This window comes from Thermobia domestica, chromosome 10 (genome assembly GCF_964235325.1).
Source record: "Thermobia domestica chromosome 10, izTheDome1.hap1.1, whole genome shotgun sequence".
In the NCBI taxonomy this organism is placed as follows: Eukaryota; Metazoa; Arthropoda; class Insecta; order Zygentoma; family Lepismatidae; genus Thermobia; species Thermobia domestica.
The window spans coordinates 118,369,855-118,397,235 of NC_137463.1; the positions used below are offsets into that span (position 1 = coordinate 118,369,855).

General features: G+C 36.2%; 1 protein-coding gene and 1 long non-coding RNA gene across 7 annotated transcripts in view; one reads left to right on the forward strand and one right to left on the reverse strand.

The window, feature by feature from the left end:
* The window catches only part of LOC145662678 (uncharacterized), a 481,436-nt gene that overhangs the window by 290,084 nt on the left and 163,971 nt on the right, over window positions 1–27,381 (forward strand). The window lies entirely within an intron of this gene.
* LOC145662679 (uncharacterized) overlaps window positions 25,066–27,381 on the reverse strand; it is a 199,594-nt gene continuing 197,278 nt past the window's right edge. The window contains exon 2 of the long non-coding RNA XR_014127078.1: window positions 25,066–26,306. This is a non-coding gene — a long non-coding RNA (uncharacterized LOC145662679). The remainder of the gene's footprint in view (window positions 26,307–27,381) is intronic.

Sequence of the window (27,381 nt, forward strand, 5' to 3'; positions counted from 1 at the left end):
CGTAAATATCAGATCACGCACAACAGTCTTATGGTTCCATGCAATTTTCTTCCTGCGAAAGTGGGTCACCAAATCAAATATATTTCTTCGTTTGTCAATTTCTCCATCTTTTTTCTCTCTCTCTCATAACTTATACAAACTGCCTTCCTATTGTACCTTCCCCCCTCTCTTTCGTTCAAATAAAATAATATCTACTATATGGTTAGAAATTGAATAAATCTTCCTTAACACTTCAATAAATCGATCATTGACTATGTTCAAACTTTTGTCTACAGGGTGTAGAAAAGAACCAGATACAAACTAATGAGTAGAAAGAATATAACAATACTATAATCGACACAAAACTTAAAAGAACACTTCAAATCTTTAATTTTACTCGCGGAAGAAAGGATTGTAAGCTTAAGAAGCTAGATGATGATGATGATAATCATCATAAGGATTCTGGCATTATTAGCAGGTCACTTGGAGCAGCTGAGAAATTTCCAAGCTCCACGGTCTTCTGCTAACCTCTTCGTCTTCACGTACGATTTTTCCGTTTTGATATCGTCCAGTAATTGTAGTCTCCTTCGCTCTTCACTTCTCTTTCCTGCCACCATACCCTCTAGCACGTCCTTCATGATGCAACTCCTTCTTAGCCAATATCCCAACCAGTTCCTCTTTCTCTTCTTAATATTGTCTAAAATTGTTCTTTTCTCCCCCATAATTTCTAACACCCTCTCATTTGATTTCCGCTAGACCCAGCTAATTTTCTGCGTTCTTCTCCACACTTACATTGTGAAAGCTTTCAGTTGTCTTTCATCACTTTTACATAATGACCTTGTTTCTGGCCCATACTCTACAATACTCCACACTAAGCATTTTATAAGTCGTTTTCATGATCAGATGATAAAGCGGTCTTTTTATCTAGCTGGCTTGATCTCTGTTTCATCTCAGATGGAAGTGTTCCTAGCAGCACACTTGGTTGGCCTTACGTAGGTCCGGGGAGGGCGAGACCCTTTCGACCACTTTCTGCCCGTCCCTGGACCTTTTAGTGATTTCTTTACATAAATAAGCAAAGAAAAATGCAATGTGAATTCAAGTTAGTCCTTCAAAACATTATCCTCCCCAGTGTCGCAGTGTTTATGCTGCGGCCCTAACATAACGTATGCTAATGGTCCGCATAATTGGAAATTGATAATTGCAAAATTAAAATGAAAAGTACGTTGACCCAACGTACTTTAAAGTATACGTTGTCCAATCAACAATTTAACAGAACTTTATCCAACAGTTTCGACCTCGCACTGCTAATGACAGTTTTACTTCTTCCGCAGTAGTTAACTAGGTTGGCAAATACTCGGTAAAGTGGCCAATTACAACGTAGGATCAAAGTTGGCAGTTGGCCACCTGTCCGTTTGCCACTGTTGAGCCTTCTGTCTGACCAGCGAAGGGCTTGTCTCGATTAAAAACCCAAGAGTTGATTGGATTCCACTTTAACCTACAAACCATTTTCTTTAACTTTCTGTGAAAAAAAAATAGTTTTGCAAGAGAAAACAAAAATGAGTACCGTAAACTGGGTATACTTTGGCCCTTTAAAAGCAACTTTGGCCCAAACGACGAGAAAGATTTTATTCTTCTCTACAAGGTTATTATGGTTTCTATCAGTAAGAAAAGTTGTGGATCGAAGTATTGCAGCATTGAGAACATATAAATATTGGCGCTAGTGATTTGTTTCTGGAACGTGGGAAGCAAGATGCGAGTAATTGTTAGCAAGTAAACATTTATTATATTTCAAGTCCCACAACTTTAGTTGCATTAAAGTGACATATTTTGAGTGCGCTACTAAGTAGAATATAAAAATATGTTCATTAGCAAATATTGATAAGCTAACGCCTTATATGTTCGTTCAATTACGCCAGAACTATTAAGCGTTGGATTGCGTGGAGTAACTTTGACCAAACTTTTGGGTTAACATTGGCCCAAAGAAAATATGGCCCATATTTTCATTTCTCTGTACGTACATTTGTTCGTTTTTCTGTACGGACCCTATAGTTTCTCAATTTTACAGCCTCATGTCCCCCTTTTTTGGAACACTGATAACCCTTTTTCTTATTTTCTTTCACGTTTATGCCAATTGTTTTAATGCCATAAATTGTATACTTTCAATTTGAAAAATCTATAAGTTTGTATTGGAATGGCAATACTGCTTGTGTGACACCACTGCCGTGTTCTTAGGCACGTGTCTCCCTCCCGTAGGTATCAGGTTATCTGCATATGTTTTTCATTTTCTGGTTTTCTCCGGCGTTTTTGGAGTAAAACTCGGCACACATTCTCCCGATTTGGTATATGTATTATACATAGCGGAAAAACAAGGCATTTCCGCACCGAATTATTATTACCACGATAATTAGCGATCCACAATTAGTCAGGGTACCAATTTTCGTAAATATCTAGCTGTCGCTGTTTGCATACGTCCCTTGTAAATGTTGGATATGGTCCAATATTAAAGGTGAGATTGTGTACAAGTGGTGCGATATAATAAAGAAGATTAATCTCCCACTAGCTTCTAAACGAGGATATTTAACAGTGCCTGAATTGCAAGAATTTTCTTCCTAAAACTTAGCAGTGTGGTACCGGTAAAATATTCTATCGCAATAAAGAATATGGTGCTCTTATTTTTGGATGTTAAGTATTCATCCACTTAGATTTTCATTGAATGATATTTATGTTTGCCTCTAAATTCAACACAGCGATTTCATTCATGAGTTTGTAATACCTGTATTTTAAGTAAAGCATTCAGAAATTTGTAGCATTCTTTTATAGATGTTTCGCATTCACCCAATTAGGATGCAAATATTTTCATTGAAAGATATTTCCCGTTCGATTTAAATTGAGTAAAAATATTGATAAATTCACCAATGTGTTTATAATAACCTGTTCTTCTCTTCTGTTTCTTAAATACAGTGCTACAATAATATTTTCATGTATTAATTAGTCATTGTGACAAATGGGCTAAAGTTACCCCAACCATGAAAAATCTTGCATGGCATCAAAAAATCGAAACTATAATAATCATTCCTGGTCACACCGATTATTTACTGCTTTCAAAAGAAATCCAAATGTTTGCATTTTAACAAGGAGAAATGTCATTAAATTACATTCCTAATCTTAGGAATATTAGAATGGAAATTCTGATAATAAAAAAAAATGGGCCAAAGTATACCCAGTTTACGGTAGTGGAAGTATTGGTACTCTTAATAATGCCATCTATGTGGAAACTGCAACTAACAAGCAGTGCACGTAATCCGTATGCGTGCTTGGAGGGACGCCTAAAAGGCAATATATATAAATTAAGGGCGCTGAATTTCGTGAAAAAAATGAAATGAAATTTTTGAGTTTTACGTCCTACGTTTATGCAGGCTAGGTTAAAGGAGACGGTGATGATGAAAAATGAATGAAATAGTGGAATGAAGAAAGTGGGAGGAAACAGGAGAACCCCGAGGAAACCCACGCACAAGGTGTTTGTCCACCAGAAAGTTCACTTGTCGGGAGCGGGGTTTGAACCCGAGACCTCAGTCACCATTTTAAACGCCACGAAGCCACCGCGGCCCCCTGCGCTGAATTTCGTGTTTGCTCTGACACAACCCTAGTCGCAGACCTGGATACACAAAATTTGAAAGTGTATGCACGATATCCAACTAATACGTTATGTGTAACGTTGCCACATTGGTGAATATATGAGAGCGTAAGTACAAGGAAAAAGAAAATCACTTCTACCATGTCTGTCACATCCTGCCACACTTGCAGAAAGCGTATACCATCGATGTGTCTACGTGCACTCATTCTTTGATTTTACTGACTTCGGAAGCAACAGATAAAATCCGAAGCTATCGATTTAGTCTGAAAGTTATGTTTTTAAACTAAAAATGTTGAATTTACTGTGTTATAGTATATATTTACAGTTTAGTGTATATATATATATATATATATATATATATATATATATATATTACTGTAAATATATATCACCAGGCAGAAGCGCACTTACGCGGGGATTCACCGGGTCCAAACTCCTCCAACAACTTAGCATCTCAACATATATTTGTAAACTTTCTTCATAAAACTATACTTGTTTATCAGAGCATAAAGATTTGATCTTACACTTCATCTATACTCTTTCTTTTGTTATTTTTTTAAACCTAGTTATATCATTGTTCCTGATAATATGGGTGACAAAACACTATTTCGAGTAAAGAATAACACCGGGTCAGTAGTCAGTACTATGCTTACATAGACATAGTGTCTTGTAGTATTGGACCCCTCTCACATACTTTGAACCTCTCCTAACAAAACTTTCCGGGCGTGCCCTGGTATCACGTAGTGTATTTAACACTGTAAGATTAGATAGTGTACTTGATTGAAAGTACACTACTGTATTTTTTCGGCTTCCTTTCTTAATGTAATTCTGGACATTAGCCATTGCAGACAGTGTCGGAAATTCGGACTGCTACCCACTTTTAGTTCGCTTTTACAGGAATGACTGTTCTTTTGGTTAGTGATGAGCGCAAGAGTCTTGGTCTAAATGTATGATCATCATCATCATCTTCATAGATATTCTGCCATTATTGGCAAGTCACTTGCTGCAACTGAGAAGCTTCGACGGGGGGGGGGTCCTTAGTAGTCTCTTCGTCTTGACATAGCAATTTTCTGTTTTAATACCTTCCTTCAACTACAGTATCCTTCACCCGTCCCTCTCTTTCCTTCCACCATACCTTCTAGCACGTCCCTCATAATACAGTTGCTCCTCAGCCAACGTCCCAACCAGTTCCTCCTCCTCCCCTAAATTACGTCTAAAATTGTTTTTCTTCCCACCTTCTCATTCATTTTGCGTTCAAATCATTACACATCTTTCGGAACTTTTCCAAACTGTAAGGATATGCTGACAAGTGAGAAGTATCAATCTAGTGTCTGTTTTCAAACCGAACCGAACAAAATTACGGTTCGGTTTCTAAAATAATCCGACACATTCGATTTGAATCTTAAACCGAACACCAACCTGTTAACTGGGTTTCGAAACATTTCTAACTTACCCTATCTTCTTGCTTGGCGGCACCGTACAATGCAATGAAGCACATAAATCTCCGTCACTCGCAACAGTGCTTCGTTTGGTATGGTAACTGCAGGTATATACGCCAGTGCAGCTAAATAGCCAAGTGTTCAGTACTGGGACGTTTCCGACGAAATCCGCTTGAATGCACCTTCAATATGTGCCACGGTCTTGAACAAGTCCGATTTGACGAATACTCAGGGAGACAGCACTGAGACCGCCACGCTGTACAATGTTGTTTGCGTCGGGAAGGTTCCGTGGAAGGACGTTATTATTTCAATAGAGGTAAAAGTCCGTTTTAGCACCGTGCTAACTCAGAACATTGCCGATTGTTTACAGCGATATCCACCTTATTTCGTGCCCGTCTAGGAACACTTTGTTTCGTAAGTGTAATTTCAGTGTGATTCCATGGCTACTAAATCAATACCAAGCATGATACAGCAAAATACGCCAGGGCTTGTCCAATACTGACTGCAGAAGACAAAGATGTTTCTATTTGTCCCACATGTTCCATGTAATATCGATGTAGTGGTTTTAAGTCACAATACAGTAATACTGTTTGTTTATCTTCTTATGGACTAAAACTTTTTAGTTTGGAACTTCATTTCAACTTTGGAGATTATCGTTTTTACTTTTTATCTTCATCTTGTACTTTGTTTATTCTATTTTTTTGCTTCAGCCATGTTGTGTAGCAATATTTGAGTTCGTATAATATAGACAATGTAAGAAGTTGCAATATTTATTACAGATTTCAGCAGTATCCTAGATTGGCGTAATTACCTGCACGTGTTGATAAATACGCCACTTCGTAACACTTTTTTCTTTTACCTTGGATACAAAATAGAAGTGAATCGCATCATTGCCACATCTTTTCTACACACGGAAAGGCTATTCTGCAACGCACATGTCTTGTTTTTTGTGTTCCATTAAAATTGAGGCCAAATAAAAAATTCAACACCCTTAACGTGGCGTATTTACCTGCACCTACCTTATATTATTTTAATTTTCATAAAATTTACAGCATTCTACTCTCATCTGCTATTTTAGGCATTGTTCATTATCACTTAAGTTAGTATTTAACTCCTGTATACTAAATTCCTACGCTGGTGGGGGCGCGGTGGCTCAGTGGTAGAACGTTCACCTCCGGTGCTTGGGGTCCCTGGTTCGATACCAGCTCGCGCTGTGTGGAGTTTGTGGTAGACAAACATCGTGCTCGTGAGTTTTCTCGCGGTTCTCCCGTTTCCTCCCACTTTCTTCATTGCACCATTTAATTCATTTCTCATCTTTACCGTCTCCTTTAGCCTAACCAGCATAACAGTAGGATGTAAAACTTAAAGATTTCATTTCATTTTTTTTCAATTCCTAGGGTAGTGCGAAGTGTTGATTTATAAAGTACAAACGAAATAGGTAGAGTGTTTTGCGGAAAGGTATAACTATTTTCGATTTTCAACCTCTAGCACAGTGGTTCTCAACCGATGTATCGAGACACACTGGTGTGTCACCATACCAGTCCCATAAGGTGTGTCTCGAATTTTTTAAATTACGGTCTAAGAAATCATAAAGAACTTAATAATAATTAGTTAAAATCGAGACACACTATACCAGCCAACACCACCAGCGGTAGCAATAATACTCAATGTTATATAGTGTCATTATAAAAACTACTTTTTTCACTATTATAATAAATATTATTATCATTACTTATAATAAAAATATCAAACAAGTATCCTGGACGTTCTGTAAAGTGTGTCATCAATCAGAAAAGGTTGAGAACCACTGTAAATTACTTTTTTTTTTTTTGGAAATGTCTCGAGAATGAGAGATAGACAGACGAGGTCCTAAAATAACTTTTCTGCAAGTAAGAACCGTAAAATGATAAGTCCAGTAGAAGTACACATTCGATTTTGTTTTCACGATCACAAGCCTCTTCACTTCTATTGTCGATCGAAAGTAAATCTATAAATGTTCTTTCTTCGTCTGTCTCTCTCTCTCTCTCTGCAGTTATTATATACTGTTATTTACATTGATCACGTAAAATACCTACTTTTATCTATGACATAACATATGGAATATAAAGAAATAAATAGCTCATGAAAAATCCAAATTTAAAGGAAATAGAAGAGAGAATTATTAATTTTATATCACTTTTTTTCATCAGCGCAGTATCTACGATAGTGTTGATGGGTTCAAACATAAAGTTAGTGAAAGCATGAGCTACTTCAATTTCTTTCTTTTTTTTTTCCGCAAGGCTACAAATCTATGGCATTTTTCAAGACAAAGGAAAACGTACAGAAGTTCGTTACGTAAACATTTATGTTATTTTTGATTTGCTTCATATCAGGAATAATTGTCTAAGGGGTTCGTGTTGGAATTCACACTTTTACACCAGAACATGTTGTGGATTTCAAAGAAAACACATACATGTATGTTAACAAACTTTTGTTGCAATTTCTCATTTTCTTTTACTTTCTTAATATATTTCGATTGTTTACCCTTAAAACCTCAGTAATTGTTTCTACTACTGGCCTTTGGCCCATAAAAAAATTACGAATGTTTTTTTTTAGTTTTGGCTCTACGTTAACAGAAAATTATGAGTAAATTATTAAATAATTCTCTGTTTACCAGCTTTTCTTCCAGTCATACTTTCGGCAAGGTTTGTTCTTTCCCCAGGGTTGGCTAAACACCCTCTTTCTTATAGCTAAGTTAAATAAAGCTGCGATTACATATATACTGGCTAATACGTAACTAGCTATCTATTTAACTAATTAATTCTATAACCTATGGAATTCAGAAGTTTAATGCCGCGTTCACAAAGAGTCTCCATTCACATCTGTTCTTATCCATTGGATCCAGTTTCTACTTTGTATTCCTATTTCTGCAAGGCTCATCTTAATATTGTCCTACCATCTGAGCCTGGGTCTTCCTAATGGTTGTTTCCGATTTGATTTCCAGTTAAAACTTTGAAAACTTTCCTACTTTTTTTCTTCTGTCTACATGACCTACCCATCTGAGAATCTTAGACTTGATGATCCTAACAATGTTTGGTAAACGGTAGGATTATGTAGGTCCTTATTATGTAGTCTCCGCCATTCAGCATTTCCATCCCTTTTGGGTAAGAATATTCGCCGGGATTTTATTCTCAAATACTTTCAGTATGCGTTCTTCCATCAGAGTAAGCGACCATGTTTCGCAACCATACTGCACAACAGGCATGATTGTCGTTTATATTGTAATGTACTACGTGCTTATGTATAATGTACCACGTGTTTGTGTTTATAAAGAATCACAAGTGCTCCGGTTTTAAACATCAACCAGATGTATTTACGATGCCGTACTACACCTCACGCTGTATTACTGCAAGAAACAGACGACGAACCGCCAGCACCACCTACAAGTCACATTACGATATGGGATCAACAACGCCACCGCCGCCCGGAGCGCCTATATAAGGAAAAAGATTCTAAGGACAGACACCAGTCTGCGATTGGTCTCCCTTCCTCTAGCTTGCCTGGAGCTCTAGGAGAAACCCAACCTCAAAGCCTCTAGTCTGCTGCTGGAGTCTAGCCTTCCCTTCTATTTGCCTTAGCTTGCTCGGAGCTCTTTCGGGATCCTAACCTCAGTTGTTTAGCCTGCTTCGGGGCTCTGTGACTCTTAACCCCCTCACTGCTTGCTTCGGAACATTGGGGTTACCTACACCACTCTATTTAGCTTGTCCGGAGCTCTATAGAGATTCTGTCCTAAGACTGTAAAGTCTTGAGCTGCCTTTTTCTACCTCGCATTAGAGAGAGTTATATTGTAGTATTTCTGTAAATGCTGATGTATTATTAGAGGAGTTTTATGATAAAAACCAGTAGAGGGAGTCGATTCCGGATTTTGATTTACTTAACCTAGCTCTACCTACCCCTTCAAAGGGAAGAAGTTTTTACATGGTAGAAGCGTTTCCGACTCAGTTTTCACTGAATATCTCTCTACCGGATACTATTTTAATCAACCAGATAAGTGAACTTTAAAATTTATAGGTATGTGATTTTTTTTAACAGTGTAAAATTCATAGGTATGTGATTTTTGTAAACAGTGAACTTAGTGTTTTTTCTTCCCACGAAACTTAACACTAGCAAAATTTTCTTTTTTTTTATGTATGATTCAGACTTTTCCAGAGAATACGATGGCTAATATAGCTGAACAAAATTCCCTTCCTTCCTTTAACATTCTCCACCTCACCAAATACTCAGGACACGTCACTGAAAAATCCGATCGGTTCTTCATTCTTTTTGACCAGCTGGCATTGCTACAATCGTGGAATGCAGAAAGAAAAAAGAACTTCTTCCAATGTACCTTCAAGACGTTGCTCTCGACTTAGTACTCCATTTAAAAGTGCAAAATCAGTTAGAATAAGTTGTGATCAGTTAAAATCTAAATTGACAAATTTTAGCACACCAAAATTACCGGCTTATAAGGCATACTTTAAAATTTTCCTAATTCAGCAAAGTGAGAACGAGCCTATAGACATTTTTTTTTATGGAAACTAAAAGTAAAGTAAAAGTATTGGTCTCCTTGTTATTCTAACATGGAACTATTCTTGCTGTTTAAACATCAGACGAAAACAGTGATACAGATGATTCTTTAGCTGTTGTACTCTGAGTGTTTTAAAGTCTCGTATTCAGAATGAAATCCAAAATAAGGAAAAGAAATTAAACGATAATTTAGAATATCATCAGTCATCTTCCAATAATATTCAAGAGACGAAGACTGGAGGTGACAATTTTGAAATTGATGTGGATGATTTCGAATTTGATTCCGTATTTGTAGCAAACTGTGTACATTTAGTAGCAAACTTAACTCTTTGCGTTGTTGTCTCGTTGTGATTGTTTGCTGTGTACTAACTACTTTGTAAAGATACTGATTGTAGAGAACATGGGACTTACACAATTTTACGCTGAAAAAAAATCATTGATTTCCCCGCCGAAGGAGAAAATGAAGGCACGCCAATTTCCGTTGCTAATCGTGAATCCAATTTATTTTCCTCCCAAGCAAAGGTTGCCAGATTCATCTCTTCCAGGTCCCAGTACAAGTACTTACAATCAGTATGAAGTTGAAGGTGAGAAGAAGAAAAAAATCCAATAAAGAAGCACGGGAACAAGAAAAGAATAGCGCATGAACGTCGATAAATCTTTAAGTTTTCCGTCCCATGGTCATGGCGGGAAGGCTAAAGGAGACGGTGATAATGAGAAATGAAGGAAATGGTGGAATGAAGAAAGTGTGAGGAAACGGGAGAATCCGGAGAAAACCCACGCACACGGTGTTTGCCCACCACAAAGATCACTTGGCGCGAGTTGGAATCCGCATGAATTTCAAATTCAGGAAAATCATCTCCGCACTGTTACAAAGAAGATACTGAGTGCTAACTGAATTCCGACCATCCCTCCATAAAGGAAGCGTAGCCAGAGCCGAGCTGATAAAATCTACCCCGACTGGGAGTATTCCAGAGAAAGAACACACTCAAGGCTACATACACACATTTGTATATTGACTGATAGCACACTGTTACAGTGTGAGGTGGGCAGGATTTATCTGCATTCCAAAAGAGTATGATTGTGGATGCCCGAGCAACAGGTGCGTAAATAACCCAGACATCAACACTTGCCAGATGTGCCCGTTCCAGTGCAGTGAAGATGTATGAATAGTAAGAAAATGGGGTAACGGCCTCCGAGAGATGGAACTGCAGGGGCGTACGGAACGTCATACCGCGGGGCGAGTGTCGCGTCAAAGGAGGAGATATATGAGGCATATGAAAGGTTTATATGAATGCCCTTGTCAGCTCCTTAGAATGCGAGTTTTAATCAAAATGCAATGGTAAGAATCCAACTCGACCGAAGTGCTAAATATCAATTCATCCCGCTAAATATAAGCCCATAAAGAATGTCGCTTTTACAATTACCGCTGCAATCACGCCATCTAACGAGCGAATAGTGAAAAACACGACATGTACCATAGCTGTGACATATAGAGCACTTCATTGTGCAGCATTGTTTAAACGGAGAACAGTCTACTCCATGTTTTGGAATTGTGGTTCGTATTTGATAATGGCAGTGTAGGAGGAGCACATATAGCATGTTGTGCTGTGTGTATTTCACGACGGACATTCATTCAGAACAGCGACACGAAACATCAATGCTGTATATGGTCAGGGTGATGTGTATGTACGTAAGTGCCAGAGGAGGTTTTAGATGTTTCGGTCTGGGGACACCAGCCTCGCCGATATACCACGAGAAGACTTGTTCAGCTGGACAACGATGTCTTGCAAGCAGCAGTGGAAGCAAATCCAATTCAGATTGTTAAAGAATTTGCCAGCGAATTCCGTATCACCTATTCAGCCGTTCACCATCTACAAGACCTTGGGGATGTGTCGGAACTCGGTAAATGGTTACCCCATGCATTAATGCCTCAACATAGGCAACAGCAAGTAGACATCTGTAGTTCAATGCTCATCTGTCACAGACATAAGACATTTCTGGACAGAATGGTGACAGGAGATGAAAAATGGGTACTTTACCATAGCATTACACGCAAATGTCAGTAGGTACCTAAAGGAGGGGCGGCAGGAACTGTGTCTAAACAGGACCTCCACCTCTGCAAAATGATGTTGAGTGATGAGATATCCGTGAGATAACCATTTGGAGCTCTTGCCGTGTTACCAGACAATCAGTACAGAGTCTATTGACAGCAGCTTGAACACCTACGGGTTACATTGTTGCAGATACGTCCTACTCTGGTTCATCGCAAGGGTGTGCTCATCCATGGTGATAAAGCTAGCCCACACATAACAAGAAGGACCTGTGCTAAGATTGAGGAATGTGGCTGTGAGAAAATTATAATTAACCGGCATTTTGAATAAACTAGACCTACTATCTTTTTCGCATCCAGCAAAATCGTCTTCCTGGGGAAACACTGCAATGAGAAGGATGTGACGAACAATGATCCAGTTCTTTGCCTCCAAAATAGGTGACTTTTTGCACCAGAAGATTCAACAACTGATTGATAGGTGGCAGAGTGTTGTGGAGTTCGATGGAGACTATTATCCTAAACTCAAAGATTTCATTTAATTTCAGCTTTAGGTTTCTCTTAAAGCATGGAAAGCTCAAAGTATAATTTATGGCATTGTATGTTAGGTATTCAAATTTCTGTATAAAGAAGACTCGCCATTTAACAATCTTAAAGGTTTTGTTCGCTTTTGTTGAAGTTCGCTGTCATTAGGGTGTTTATTGAGAAAGAGTGATGGGAGAGTAAAGCAGGGATTCTAAATTTCGAGACAATACATTGAATATCATTTTCCGGATTAGAGAGTTCTGGACGTAATCCGAATATGCAGAAAAGCGGATCATAAAAATATATGTCGTGAGATTACAATAATTGTTTAAAATCACTTTTGTTTAATAAACTGATAGACGTAATACATGTTAGAAGTATGATCACTTTTACTATAAACTATTATAAAGGTCATAGAATTGGAATTAGATATGTTTTAATAACGTGCTTCAAACAGAAATTTAAAGGAAATATTTTCAGAAGGAGTACATTTACTTTATTTCAATAAGTTTCTTTTTCTTCTTTCTCACCTCAACATGGTTGGTACGCAACATGGAAATTTTAAAACTTTTCTCTATCTTGAGAGAGCTGTTTTATACTTATACTGTTATACGGTCTCTTCTTCGTAACTGCATCTATACATTATTCGGCGTAAGCTCTAAACTGCGATAAACAAAGCCACGTGAAACTAAATCTCGCTGATTTGCTGTTGTCCTACCAACGCTTGTACTCCTCCGCAAAATAGTTCATGTGATTGCATTATTACTTTTACTATGAAGCTTCATATAAAACTGCTATATTATTATAAATGACAAAAATATAATACGGATTATCTAATAATACTGCAATCGAGTGTGGCTAATGAAACAATAGAAATAAACACTACGCATGCGCAGTAATTATGGCGCCAACTCAACTGTGGACGGGTGTTCTGCTTTTAAAGTCTGAAAGATGACTGGCATGAATCCCAGTTTCGCGAGTGTTGTGGTGAAACACCAACAAGGCAAGCCTTTACTCACTAAGCAACAGTTGTTTACGAGCGAAATTCAAATACTTTTTTTTTAATCTTTCGAGTTTCTTTTTTTTTCTGCTGCTGCTGTAGGTATGTGGACAACACGAGACAGTATTGTCAAAATGCACGTGTATAATTTGCTCCTCCCCGTCGGGAGTGATACATCACTAGCCAATCATATTTGTGACAAGCGGAAGGATACAAATATTTTGTTTATCGGAGTTTAGAGCTTACGCCGAATAATGTATAGATATTCTATCCTTTTTCTTACTCTTTGGTTTACCTTCTGCTTTTGCCCCCTATCAGCACGGTGATCCAATCGGAGTGCTGAATAAGATGGCCAAGCATGCTATTTTCTTATATTTTCTTATTATCTTCAAGATCTGTCTTCCTTCATCACCCTTCTTTAGTGCGTCTTCATTCCTTTTTCTTTCGGTCCATGATACGGGCAGCATTCTGCGTCCCCTTACACCATATTTCATATGCTTCCAGCTTGAATATTTCAGCTTTTCTCAGTGTATACGTCTCTGATCCGTAAACCGCTACGCTCCATACCAGGGTCTTAATAAATCGTTTTCGAACGTCCAACGACACACTTCTTGATGTTAGCAGTACTCTTTTTCTATTGAATGCTTGTTTTTAATGTATGTTTTAAATTTCCTTGTATCTACTAAAAATATTTGGCGATCCACATTACTAGATTTCGTATAATTGTAGTTATACTGTATTTAGGTATAATTGTAGTTATACCTACCTACCTAACTAATTCTATGGCCTATGGAACCAGAAGGTTCAATACCGCGTTCACCAAAGCTATCCACTGACCTGACCTCTATCTTTAGCCAACTGGATCCAGTTTCTACTTTGTGAGATCCACCCTATTTCTGGGAGATCCATCTTAATATTGTCCTTCCAGCTGCTCCTTGGTCTTTTTAATGGTTGTTTTCCGATTGATTTTCCAGCTAAAACTTTGAAAGCGTTCCTACTTTCTTCCATTCTAGCTACATGACCTGCTCACCTGAGTATCCCAGACTTGATGACCCTAACAATGCTCGGTAAACCGTATAAATTATGTAGTTCTTCGTTATGAAGTTTCCACCGTTCCCCATTCCCGTTCCTCTTGTCCGAATATTCGTCTCAAATACTTTCAATCGACGTTCTACCCTCAGAGTAAGTAACCATACTGAACAACAGGCATGATTAATATTCTATATATTTTAAGCTTCAAATTTCTCAACAGAATTCGCGGGGACAAGAGATTTTGAACTGAATAATAATACGAATTCCCTGCTTTTAGTCGACGTTTAATTTCTTCGTGAATATGGTTTTGGTCTGTTAATATTGATCCTAGATATTTGAAAATCCTAGATATGAAAATACCAAACAACATTAAGTTACATACTAAGGTCGCCCTCAAAACGATATTTTAATAGCCGTAGGTGCGTGTAGAAAGTAAAGAAAACTTATTGATGAAGGCTTTTTTTCTTTTCTTTTTTCTAATTTATTTTCATTTTTAATAACCAAATATATTACAAAAGATAGCAGCAGAGGACATAGGGTGGGGATGGGGGAGTAATTCTGTTGCTTTCGCTGTTGAGGAGGCATCGAAATTAGTTTCAGAGCGTCAATAGAAAAAAAAATGGTGTTTTCGACAAAACTAAAGAAGAAAGGAAGGAAGCCCGTTTCATTTTTAGACTTTGAGTGACTGACAGTTGGAAGGGCAGAAGGATAAAGTAGGGGGGGGAAGAAACTTTCTTTCTCGAACTTCAAAAGACAGAGAGAGAGAGAGGAAAAGAGAGAGTTTTCGTGAAATGAGTTATCGATTCTTTTGCTAAGAAACTTGAACTTTGAATTTTTCTTTTTGTTATTATTAGTAGTAGTAGTTGGCTTGAACTTTCGTCTGCGGAAGGGGAGGTCATTTATTTTGCTGTTGTTGTTGTTTTTGAACATAACAGAGGAAGATGGAATGTCATGGAAAAGAAATTCAAAAACAATTTTTATGACGAGTCGTAGCAAAATCTATGTAATATATCTCGCGATTTTTAAGCACGTGTATCTCTTATGGAATGGCTGCTCCTCCAGATTTTTTCGAAGTATTTAGGATGTGTAAATGCATGAAGCTTTCTTACATGGTAATAATCGTAAAATTATGTTGCTTACAATGCTTTTATAAAATTCACTAATATTTAGATCTATTCTTGTATTGTGTGTGTGTGTGTGCTAAAATGAAGAAAATGGATTAAGTTTTTTGGATTAGATAGAAATTGAGCGTACCTCTCAGCCAAAAGGCTATGTAAGACGCTAACATGTAGCTTAATGTGGAATCAAATGAGTTCGACCTCGGATCTTCCGTGCCAGAAACACGTACGTTAATCATATAGCCATGAAGGAACTCAAATTCAATTTCGACTAATTATTGAGCGTGATTGATTTTAAAGGTTAAGAGCGAAGCATTTTCCTCATATCCAAAAAACTTTAGTTCTCAACCTTAGGAGGAGCAGCCATTGCTTTTAGTCTTAGTCCAATATCTTCATTTTAACCCAGCAAAAAATTATTTTTTGTTTTTAGTGTATTTTTTAAAAACATTTATTTTACCTGAAAGTTACCTTTCACGATTATTTTATTATATATATATTTCAAATTTTATTATAAGATGGTTTCAAGTCCAGTCAGTTCTTGAGTGAATCTTAGGAAAGGCGATGTTGTGCTAGGTACCCTAAATCGTCTGCATCTAATCAAAATTTCATGAGACAGGTTGCATAAGCAGCAGGCGCTCTATATACGTACAAGTATATTAATTTTTAACCACTTCCACTTTTTAAATTTTAGTAAGTAACTTAAAGACAATCTTGCCAATAAGAATGAAAGTGACTATGTTTGTGACTTAATAACTCTTGAACCATTCGACCGTTCTCGATCAAAGAGTCTATGCACTTTGCAATAAGGGCCAGACTTTGTCACGTGATCAGGTGATTTTGGTACTAAATCCAGTCTGGAAATTCCAAATCCAGATGTGAGAGGTTTCAAGCACGTAACCTCCGCGTGGGCTTGCCCTGAGTAATTCGAAAAAGGTGCATATACTTTATCATTATTATTGATTTTACTCGAACAACTTGTCACAATGTTCAGTATTGCCTTACGTGCTACAGAATATATCATTTTTAAGCTCTTCATTATGTCTTTGCAATAAGCTTTGAATTAGCCATCTCCGTATTATACCTTTGAGATAAGTGGAGGAATAATTTGATATTCATCGATTTTCCATTGACATCAATGTTAATGTTTCGTGCTTTCTGTTTCAGAATCTACGTATTCTGTTCTATATTTAAGGTGAATTTCAGCCATATCCCTCGTTTTGTTTTTTGAAATAAGTGGATGAATTATTTGTTTATCATTGATTTTCCATTGACATTAATGTTAATGTTTCGAGCTTTTTATGACTATCTTCCATCCATTTTAGGACAATTTGCTTTCCGAATATAGAATCTACATAGTCTCTTCTACATTTGAGCTGTATTTCTGCCATCTCTCCACATCATTGCAACCGGATAGGCACTTTTCAACATAAATGAAGTTCGGGCCTGGGATGGTTCTTCTTATTTCACTTTGACGATGTAACTTAGGGAGGGGAGGGGAGATCTATAAAAATGATCCAAAATAACCAATCTTAGCGTCAAGTCCATAGTTTTCGAGGTTGCTGAGACGAACAGTGACACTTCCGATGCCATTTAAATCCAAATTCATTCCCCACTAGTACTCCTAATGGGCGATAGTAACATGTAAAAATAATTGAAAATGACCGATATTAGTATCGAATTTATTGTTTTTGGCGTCTCTAAGTTGATTGGTGACAATTTTGGTGCTCTTTATGTAGAAATGAAACGTATTCTTCCCGTACGAAGAACGGACATTCTCCTAGTAAAGAATATAAAAATGTAGACTATAAGCGGGTAGTGTTTACAAATGCTGTTAAATAAAGTAATAACCATTTCCATTTTTTCATAACCAGAAATTTGGGTGAAAAGTTTTAAGACAATGATTGTTGGTCACCCAAATGTATATACTATGCCAAAAGTTTTGAAAACAATTATTGGTCCATATAATAGCCATCTGGCATACTTTCTACATTTTTGTTATTCTTCGTTGTCCTTCTGTTATTTACAATGTTTTTTTAAAAAAACGGATTGAGCTTTCTAATATTTTTCACATTTTAAACGTGTTTATTACTTGTTTTTCTTTTTGTAAAGGCATATTAAGTGCCACCCAATCCAATGCCCTGGAAATTGTTTAGTCACTTGGTAACACAAAGTTCTAATGAGGTGGGGTTTCATCGTGCTAAAATTACTGAAGGAAGCTCCTGTTCTCATTCGTACATCTATCACTCTAGAGGTTTTGTTACGTGTTTATGCAAGCGTTTTTAGTCGAATCAACTATGTATCAATACTGAAGGGAACCCAGTAGAACACATTATATAATTCAGGATCATGTTTCTCATACTTTCCGATCTTAAGCATCTTGTACCAAATATATATTTTGCTGATTTTCCACAATGTAATTGTCAATATTTTTTTTAATTCTACGAATTAGAAAAAACTGTCTTCACTGTTGTGTTCCGGAGGAAATCCTAGCCTTCTTTCATGTATCGAATATGTACAGCCATGTTCAAAAAAATCTTTACTCATTCACCTTGCTTTAGAAGGTGATATTCTGACAACCGTGCGTAGAAAATTCAATAATTTGATCCTAAATATAAATCTCAATTGGACAAAGAAAATCCCCATTGGTTTGATGTAATTTCAACCGTAGGTAAGGATATAGGATCTTTCAAAGAGAAGTGGTTGATCAGAATTTTTAAAACAAGACTGTACCTTTCCATTTAAGAAATTTGAGCTAATTCCAATATGGCGGATAGCGAGATGGTGGCCGTGGTTTGTAGCTACCACGACAAATGTCCTTCACCCCATTGTTCATGTAGAGCTACAATTTCCAACTAATACAACCTTCACCTTTCTAAATAAATAGCCGGACAGTGACTTTTGGGACACTCTGTAGCTTTAGATTTTTTTCTGAGAGTGTATCTGGCAATACATAACAATCTCTTATCATCTTTCGGGCATAGATTAACACCGATTCACTGCAACATATATGTTTGTCTTGTAGTATTAGAGGTCACCCAAACTTTGTGCCCCTCCCAGGAAAAAATTCTAGGTGTGCGCCTGCTCTCAAACATCTGATTAGTTTTTACAGTTTGAGAAACGCTAGTTTAAGAAACAGAAACAATCATGCTTTAATTCCTTTATTTTTCCTTTTCATGCAACGAAAATTAAATAACACACTGATCCCTTAAGAAGAAAATGGAAGAGAAAAAATACAGCTAACAAGGAGGTAATTATAGTGTTCCTACTATCAACAAGTTAATAAGTGTCATTGAGATGTTAATTTAATATTATTCTTCCAGACTAAATCTACATTGTATTGCAGATACAATTCCCGCCCTGTAATAATTCACCCGACCATCTTTCTGGTCTGTTGATCTAACTGTACTTTCGCGTTGCAACGTAAATTATAACCCTGGCGAGACCTTGGGAAGGTTGCAATCTAATCTTTAATATTCTTTCATTGTTTGTCAATCCTATCCTTCTATTAGTATCTTGCTTTGACGGAGAAAGCAGCGTAACTTTCTTCAAGTACTACTAAAACATATTACTTGCATCATTTACAAAATCCATTATTCACATTTCTTTTTAAAAGTTTTAAACCCATTAATACTATGTACAAAATCAATTTCGTTCTTTAATGGAAACATATATACTCAACACAATGGAGAATGTAGTAAACAAATTAGAGGATATATGTCCTTTTCTTGTTTACAATCATTATATCATATAATCCTGAACTAATCACGCAGGACTTAGTCGCTTTAATATTGCCGCATCACGTGCGCACCCAGAAATTTTTGTTGCCAGGGGCCCAAGCTTTGGAGAGGGAGGGGGAGGGGAGGATCCAATACTGCAAGCCACTACATCTATATAGTATCGAACGAGTATTTTTCTATAACCAACAAGACGATAAGTAACTTCCACCTATATTTTCACAGAAAATGATAGAACTAGCTTTTTTTCTTTTTAAAGAATGAATAGAGAAGTGTAAGATAAAATTTCCATACTACATCAATCACTTCCCTGTTAAACAAGTATTTTTCTTTTTTTTTTAAAGTTTTATTGAGAAAGTATACAAATGTATGTTGAGTTAGGAAGTTTTTTAAGGGGTCTGGGCCCTTTGGACCGCCTCGCTGGTGCGCCCGTGCCTCAACTCCACTCTTCTTCACCTTTCTCCTTCTGTTTCCACCTTATATTCTGGTATGTCCTTAGAATACGATTCTTCTCAAACACTAACGTTTTCTTTCTTTTTTTTTACAAAAAAAAAAAAGAATAGTCTCTACTATTATTATTTCCAATTTTCTCACAATTAATCCAATAGAAAAAATGTCCAAAAAGTAATATTTGTTTTAAAAATAGAAAAATCGGTAATAACCTTACGAAATATTGATTGTACCAGCACTATTAGCATCAATGGCCTCACTTCCAGTTCATAGTTTTACTCTTTCAATTGATTTTTCTATTTTAAAAAATCAATCATATGAACAACATATATCCTACAGAGTTCTCAGAAATCATCTGATCTTGACCAAACTTGTAATAAAAGTAGATCTCGACTTCATAGTGAATATGTGAAACATGTTCCGTAGAAACCTTTGGTTGCCGGCCATCAAAATCTGAGTTTGGACAAATTTTCTTAAATAAAATCACTGATTACCACATATCAGCTAGTCGAAAAAATATTCAATCTTTTACGCACGAGATGTCGTTAGTGTTCCAAATTTCAGGGTATATGAGTCTCACCGCCATCAAGCCTAACGTCGTTTGACAGATGACAGTTGAAGCTAGTAAACGTGCAGAATGTGTTACAATTCTTTTAATAAGACGTAAGATACTGCACCGTGAAGGTGAGTGAACTTTCCGCAAACTCGAGCTAGTTTTTAAATTTTATTTTGAGAAATGTGCAAGTGCTGCGCAGGCTCTTGAAAAAAATTGTGTGTTTATGCACAAGATATGTTGTCAAAATCGACAACCAAAAGATGGTTTAGTCGTTTCTGTTCTGGAAATTTAGATGCCCAAGATGCTAGTCGCAGTGGGCGACCAATCACAGCAAAATTGGATCGTATACTGGCAAAAGTTGAACAAGACCGATATGTAAGCTATAGTGAACATCGCTTACGACCTAAACATCCACCACCAAACAGAGTTAAACCATTTGCAGAGTTCGACGTTTGGATGTTACATGATCTGATTCAAAGACATTTACTCGATCGAATATCTATCTGGGAATCTTTATTAAAACGTAACGAACTCGAGACATTTCTGAAGCAATTCATCACGATTAATCAGAAGTGGATAACCTGTAAGAACACTATGCGAAAAAGATCGTGGTTGACTCCAGAGTCTCTATCAAAGCGCACACCGACGTCCTGATATGTTATGCTGTGTGTTTTGTAGACTTAGAAGGACATTGTGCATTACAAACTGTGCTGCCGGGCAGATAGATAAACTCGGACTGATACTGTCGACAATTTATGCAAGGCACCTAATAAGTCAAAAGAAATGTCCGGAACTGGTGAGCAATAAGAGTATCGTATACCACGCTGACAACGTCAGACCGCATAGATCTTTAACGACCTGTTAGAAATTGAGAAAACGGTATTAGGTTTTAATGCATCTAGCGAATAACACAGACCTGGCACCGTCACACTATTGTATTTCGATCTCTGCTAAACTTCATGAACGATGTTAGATTACTTTCAAAAGAGGGCTGTGAAAACCACATGTCTGTTTTAACCTGCAATAACATAAGCTATATACTGTATATAGCGACGGGATTACAATATTGTTGAAAAATAGAAAAAAGGTTATCGAACAAAATGGTGCAGGTGCGGCTTCATAATATTATTTTCAAATCACAATAAATGTATTCTCAATTTTGACCTCCAAAGGATTACTAAACTGAGAAAAAAGTATTATATCTGTATTATTTACGCATAATATTCAAAATACATTGTACTGTACGTTTATTTAATGTACAGAGAGCTAATAAAGTTATGCAATTTATGTAAATAACTATTGTTTGACATGTAATACCATATTATATACATATATGAATCAAAATTTGTGTGTGTGTATTCGCGACTTCCCTCGTATGTTGGTCTTCTGTCCACCCTTGGAAAAGATCCTAACGATGTGAATGCCAGTAATCACAATACTACGAGGGTAGTTCAATAAGACCTTAGAAATATCTATAAAAAATTAAGATTTCGGAAGGTTCTCAAAATGGTGGGGTGCTGACTGCCACAGCCAATTATTGGTGCTGATTGCCACGACTGGCGCTGATTGCCAATATCAAGGTGCTGACTGCCACGATGGCGTGCTGACTGCCACGAGCCTGAGAGAAAGTTGCTAGACGTAACATTACCGGACGCCAAGAAGCACGAAGAAACTAGACGATCCTTAGGATCGTGTTGTTCAGACCAACACCTAACAAAGGTAAACAGGTCTCTGTATGTACACTCATGTCCAAAATTATTGTCACATGATTATAAATATGTTGTTCTAGTAGTATAATTTGATAACGAATTCGCCCGGTATTTCTTATAATGTTAGTATGTGTATAATCGGCAAAGACAAGTATGTGGTAAATTTCATGTCAAAAGAGCAGTAAATAAGAACAATAAAACGAAAATAAAATTTTCTTGTCCATTTAGTTACATTTTATTTTACTCATTATGATTTTCGTATTTATAATTCTTTTCCTATGAAATTTATCACAAATATAAATTTCCTGATTATATACATAATATAAGTATTAAAAGTACTCTGCAAAATTATCAAATTATATTCTTACAAGAAGACAGTTATAGATATGCGACAATAATTTTGGACATGAGTGTACTTTCAGTTTTGTCAGGGAGCGGTGCGTACAAAATTGGTACGATTTATGTATTCTCACTTGAACTCCCTATGTCAGCATGAACTGTGTACAGCTGTGCAAATTGTTTCGAGCAGCTCTTGAAAGTTCCATCAAAAAAGGCACTGCTGGCTGTACCTCATAAGGAAAGTTCAGGAGAAAGCACTCGTCTCCAGAGAAACTAAGCATGCCATTTGAAGTCCCAATTCATGCTGATTATAACAAGCTAATAAAATTCCTGTACGGTTGAGAACGGTTCGAGATATTCAACTTGGAAGTTTATATGAGAAAATGAGGATATACGCATTTATACGCGTTAAGTACAACATAATTAGTAACGAATATTGACATACGAATTGAAAGCTATCGGAAGTAACAGAAAAAAAAAGTGTTTCGCAATAACTAACGGGTTTGTTTGATACAATTATTCATTACATTGTTTACAATAATCATAGGTTAGAGATGAAAATTGATCACTGTTGTTCTGTTTTATGAAGAAATGACGCAAGCAAAATACTCCCTTGCACCATGAACATTTTATATGTGCAATTGTGTTGCATCCGTCAAGAGAACAGTTCGCAGAACCAAAGCAAAAAGCAAATTCGACAAGTGATTCAAAAGTTATAGGCCTATAATTTGTTCGTAACCTACCTTGCAGAACGCAAACTGAAACAATCCAATGTATTGCGGTGATCGGAAGTGATTCGTATGGACACGAACTTTATTTGTTTCGTTGGTACATTATAACGTCCAGATGAAGAAGATTCATACTATGTACAAATCTCCTGCCATAATCTTTGATTGATCGGAATCAAAACACATTAAATGGTTGCACAAATCGTGTGCAATTCTTTGGTATCTTCTCAACCATTACGTCTTTGCCATCCGCCATGCAACTTGTAATGGACAATTTTTGTCTGTGAATGGACTCCAGTGATCAAGCAATAGCAAGTTGAAACCATCAGGCTTCGCCATGGGTGAGAATACTTAACGCATTGAAACGTGCATCCACTCATTTTCTCATATAAATTTCCAAGCTGAATATCTTGAACAGTTCTCAACGTACATGAGTTTTATTGCCTGTTGTAATAAGCAAGAATTGGTGCTTCAAATGACATGCTTATTTCTCTGCAGGCGAGTGCTTCTCCCAAACTTCCCTTGTCAGCTGGCTTCAGACCATCATATCCATTAAATAATACAATAAAACAATTAATATAAACAATAAAATGTGCAAATTGTACATATAACAGAAAAGACAATCCCTTTATAAACATTCAAGTGTATGTCGTTCCACTTAGTGAGCAACTTTGTAACTTATAGGATGCCACATAGATTTGCTGTGATGATTACTAAATTAATCCCTACTAAATTAATTAATAATCATAAATTTAGTATGAGAGATTAATTCCTCTCTTTCCAAATACATTTTCTTCCAGGCTCGTGGCAGTCAGCACCTTCATATTTGCAATGAGCGACAGTCGTGGCAGTCAGCACCAATAATTGGCTGTGGCAGTCAACAACCGTGGCAATCAGCACCTATCCCTCAAAATAGACAAATGCTTGGGCGATAACCTCGTTCGATGTGAGCCGTTTTCCACCGAGCAATTGTTTGCAAGTTTGAAAATAATAAAGTCACCACGTGACAAATCTGGTGAATATAGTGGATGATGTAACAATTCTAATTTTAATTCCATAATTTTCACCATCGAAATTACGCAGGTGTACACTCTTGTATTTCTTGATGGATGAGAACTTTTTCTTTGTCAAATGACGATGTTTTTTCTTGATTTTTTTCTCTGAACCGGTGCAGTAACTACCCATAATACTCTCCATTTATCGTTTGTCGTTTTTCCTAGTAATTGATGTAGATTATTCTGCGTGCATACCCCCCCCCCCAAAAAAAAATAAACTGTAGGCATCACCTTCTCGGCCGATTTCAGCGTCTTCGCCTTCTCCGCAGCTAAATCGCCTTTAAAAACTCACTGTTTTGACTGTTACTATGTTTCTGGAGTGTAGTGGTGTATCCATGTCTCGCCCACTGTTATGTATCAATGCACAAACTCGTCGAAATTGCGACGAAAAAGCGCCAAACCAGCCTCCGAATCGATCAAATGATTGCGTTATTCTCCACTAGGAGCAAACACGGTGTCTATCTTGCCGAAATGTTTTTCAAACCCAATTTTTCGTGCAAAATTGAAAACACTGTACCTTGTGATATGCCTGTGACCTCAACTATTTAGCGCACTTTGATTCGTCGATCACTCCAAATCATATCCTGGATTTTGTCTGGCTTTTCAGAGGAAGTCACTTCCACTAGACTTCCTGAACGATGCTCATCATTTGTAGACGTACAGCCACGTTTAAACTAATTTACCCAATTGTAAACAGTCGCAAACTCAGGAGCAAATCGTCGCTGCGCCTCGAAGAATCGCTGTGTGTAAAATATACGTAATAAAATTAGTTCTGCGTATATTATACACTGCACATTGTTGTAGCTCGCTTCAACAATATTATATTCTATTTTTGATTTTAATTAGCACATTTTTTTTTAATCTTTTGCGCCTTTATAAGCACATAGAGGATCAATACGTGCGTGATGAGAACCTGAAGCCTTATAATTCAATCTATTATTATTTTTCATTGTTGTGGCGAAACAATGGGATATTCACTTATCACATTATAAGGGACGCCGCCTGACAGCTTTCAGGTTTATTTGCACGGCATAACTCAGTTTCGACAAAAACGTCACATAGCGATTCTTCGTGGCGCAGCGACGAAATGTACCATGAACTTCATCCAACTCGATTTTGATATATTTTGGTGTTAAACCATTAAATAGTAATGTTTAATAACAGCACGAAACTCATTTATTCTCATCTATCTAAATAAATAAAATTTTATTGCTTCAATCGACTATAATAACGAAAGCACGTGACGGATATAGCGGAAACTTTTAACAAGAGACTAGTGAGGAATGACGCTTACTAAAAGCAAACATTTTTCGATATTACAAGTGTTATACGACCCTTGTATAATCCGATTTTGATACATATATTTATAAAATAAAACAATAATCGGAACATTTCTAATATAAAAATATTAACTGGTTCCTACTGGTTTCTAAAAATGTTGCATGACATACATAAATATGAACTTTCTTATCAAAATTCGTTTTCTGAAAAAGTTGTCTCATGGAAGTTAGTGTGGCTCAAAAAATCATCTTGGTAAAAAATTTTAATATTGTTTTCAGTACACTATTGCTACTATTAGAGTACTGTTTTAGTAATAGTAATAATTTATTGGTGGTCCGTTTTATTCGAATGGCTAGTGCAAATGACCCTGGTTTCAATTCCCACTAAAGGCATTGAGGGTGTTCATTCAGTATAGTCAGGGCAAAAAAGTTCCCTTATAGCTCAATAACCATTCTTTAAGCTGCAACACCTAGTAATTACTTTTAGTTTTTTATTATTATTATTATTATTATTATTATTATTATTATTATTATTATTATTATTATTATTATTATTATTATTATTATTACGTGGATGTAACATTTGTCATATAAAGGAAACATTTTGTTTCTAATTTTATAGAATTCAAATTATTATTATTATTATTTTGTTCTTATTTCTTCATGTATAAAATATACGTTATTCTATCAATTTTTATCATTCTACAAGGATTAATCTTTAATGAGACAATATTCAATTTTCAGTTGAAATGGTTGTTATTACTGCTGTTAAAATTATTGGAGTATTCTTGTTCGATCTGCTGTTATTCGAATATTTCTATACTGAATTATAAAAAAATGTTTACAATACTGGTTTTTGTCCATAAGAATCATTACACAAATTAATTTCTCGCAATTAACTAAAAACTTCCAATCTCAATGCAAGTATCAAAAGAGTCAAGCCTGTTGCACACTTCACTTGTCACAAACTGTGTATCCAGCCAAATATCACTGAGGCATCTGCTAATTCTTTCCCCCCGTGTCATTCATCTGCATCCACCGCTGACTGTTTCTTGTAATTAGTATTGTCACAACCTCACCTGCTGGATGGTAGCGTGAGTGAGCAACACTTCCCAGCTGTCCATTTATCCTCTCCCCTAAAAGAAAAGAAAGGAAAATATATTAACTGATGTCGATGTTATCTTACATAAACTGTTGCTTTAAATGGTTACATTAATAAAAACAAATATTCGTTTAAAGAACACAGTTATACCAACTTTGCTTCCTCTCAAAGATTCTATTCAAACTTACGAAATAAAAAATAGGTCAATAATTATTTTTTTTAAAAAAAATATTATTATTGGAATAACTGTTTAAAAAGTTTACTTACGCTATTCGATAAACATTTCAAGAATTATATATTACTGGAAAAAATTACTCAATTAGAATATAATTTATAGGTTATAGAACATTTAATTACTCTATTTTAATTACCCTAGTTATTCAAATAATTGTTTAAACAGATTTAGCTACTCAAATAATGAGTACACTAACGAATACATTTTATTAGCATAATGTTCTTCCTTCAGAGTAAACATTAAAATAATTTATTAAACTATAATTCTATTGTGTTAGCATTTAGCGAAAAAAAAGGTTGTCCAAAGATAATAAATACACGAGTCAATAGATGTAATCGAGCTGAACATAATGATATGGGTAAGTGTAAATCCTCATGCGTTGTTTTTGAAAAATCAAGAAATTTTTTGTAAACCTAAAAATTGATACTGTACAAAAGCCACGCCATCTATTAACCGGTACTGAAGTATACCCTTATCCAGTTTTTCAGTATGATGCTAGCAAGATAACAGTACACAGTATGGATAGACATATATAGACCAAAATTATGATTAACGGTGGAACTATTTTTTTAATTATAATCTTGTAAAAAAAAATTAGACCTGTATATGAATCGACAGATGACATCTAGCTGAACAAAATCCGTTGTTTAAATTTAAATTCTCATGTGTAGTACTCGAGAATATCGAAAAAAACTAATTTCTATGGCATGAAAAAGTTTATAGTTAGTTGACAATAACATGTTGATAATTTCTATTCTACTGTAACAGATAATTTGTTTATGTATTCTATATTTTTAAAAAAAAAAAATACACTATACCGAATGGCAGCTATTGTTGTTTAGTAACACAACATACCCCTACCAATGAGGCACAT